The following is a 2,305-nucleotide window of genomic DNA, read 5'->3' as shown; positions in this document are numbered from 1 at the left end:
CTGCTTTTATCAGCCCTAAATCTCACCTGCCACGTTCAAGGAGTCACGTGTTACATTCTACCCGCCAAGGAGACATACGAATTTCTGGAAGTAGGTTACGTTCGGTCGACCCTGCGAAGTTTGTGCGTTCGAAAGATGTCCCGGTAACCTGTCCGAGAACACCTTCTGAACAAGACATTTACAATTTGGTGAAGCCGAAAGGCACAGGCATGGCGCTGACAAACCAAGGATCAATCACCACACGAAGGGACTGTATTTTCCAAATTGATGCGTTTTAGGAAATTAACGTGTCATCAGAGGGCATATGACCAACGTTTGAAATGTACATATCATTTGCATTTATAACGCAGGTCAATCAAGTGTCTATTGGGCACATTTTTAACGCCGCACTCAGCAATAGTCCTGCTATATGACGGCGGTCTGTAAATAATCGAATCTGGTCCAGACAATCCAGTGAATGACACCATGAGCACCGATCCACGCAATTGGGAAACGATGACATGCGAGCCTGACCACCCGATCCCGTTAGTCGCCTCTTACGGCAAGCATAGTCGCCTTGGGCTGCTGAAGACTTCTAGGGTTGCCTCTAGCCCGGATCTTCACGGGTGCTATGAACATATATGACAGAAGTGTGTAAATCCTGCCATGACTCTCATGTATTTTCTAACGTGTGAAATAATCGTAAATGATGTTTATAGATGACAGATTTCATTTTAGATTTATCCTATTTTTCGCTTCTAACCTTTTTTTCATAGGTAAATGGAAGAATACCATATTGACTAACATATGCATTTATTTCAATGGTTCCACAATATATCAGCGTCATATTGTCAACATTGGCTCGTAAGTGTGCAGCAACCAGTGACGTAATGAAGTAATAAGTAACATTTAGTGAGGAGATCCACTTTTCCATTGAAGTTTCCGTGCACGTTGACCATTTGTTAACCCTGACTTCATCGAAGCACTTCATTGAATCAGGTCTTATTTTAATAATGGATATAGGGATAATAATGTACAAGTTGTCTATATGATGTCAAATTTTAAGCATACTAAATGCGTGGGTACACTCCCCCGCAAGTTTATATGCATGGGGTTATGTTTTGAACCTTTTCCTAAGATCTAATGACTACTGTTGCGTGCGGAACAAATATGTTTGTTTTAAATACATGATTCATGTAAGTATGTTTTCATAAACATATACGTCGCGGTCGGGTAGCCCAGTGGTTAAAACGTTCGCTCGTCACGCCGAAGAACCGGGTTCGATTCCCGACATGGGTACAATGTGTGAAGCCCATTTCTGGTGTCCCCCGCTGTGATATTGCTGGAATATTGCTAAAAGCGGCGTTAAACCATACTCACACAACTCATTAAACATACATATAATCCTCAGCCAGCCTCAGAATATTAAATAGTCAATTCACAGGTAAATTCACGGTGATGAATTTTAATTGTAGGTGGACAAATACTGGTAGTTTGTTGCAGACCTTGTTTGTGTTTACAAAGGAAATGCAAAGTCTTACATCGTCTTGCCAGAACTGAAAAAGTCACCGTGAACGATACAATAATATGCAAACTGTTTAAATGTTGGTTGATGTTCAGGATCTATACTATCTGAATAATACTATAAGAAACCTATAGTTATCATTCTATGGCTTTTCTCGAGTTTCTAAATGGTAACAGCCTTTTTTACTTTCTGAAATGTACACATCTGAAACCCACACGTATACGGTAGTATATGCTGGAGTGACATGCATTCTTAAAAGAGGGATATGTCCTTATAAGTGAATTTGTAAGATCATACCTCACTATGAGTGAGTTAGTGGGTATAGTTTTACGCCGCTTTTAGTAGTATTCCAGCAATATCACGGCTGGGGACACCAGAAATGGGCTTCACACATTGTACCCATGTCGGGAATCGAACCCGGGTCTTCCGCGTGACGAGCGAACGCCTTAACCACAAGGCTACCCGACCGCCCCCCTCACTATGACATTTCAATTCATTTGCTTATTGAATCCTCTTGATGCAGCTGTGTGGTACGTATTTGCTACGTGAGATGCATATTTGTAACACATTTACCGTGTCGTTTTCACATATTCAAAAGCATACAACTTCAGTGCTATCTAAAAATACCACTTACTAGATGCATATGATCGCAAAAAATATCGACAGATGATTTGAAGACAACTGGACCCAAATTATTGTATTTATTGCATTTTTCTGTCAGTGAAAAATCTTATACCATATGAACAGTTACCATCTTTAGTAACTTGTATTAGTGTACAAGGTGATAGTAAATGGGATGCT

This window comes from Haliotis cracherodii, unplaced genomic scaffold (assembly GCF_022045235.1).
Source record: "Haliotis cracherodii isolate W230 unplaced genomic scaffold, xgHalCrac1.p SCAF_16, whole genome shotgun sequence".
Classification (NCBI taxonomy): Eukaryota; Metazoa; Mollusca; class Gastropoda; order Lepetellida; family Haliotidae; genus Haliotis; species Haliotis cracherodii.
This window is presented reverse-complemented; position numbering follows the sequence as displayed.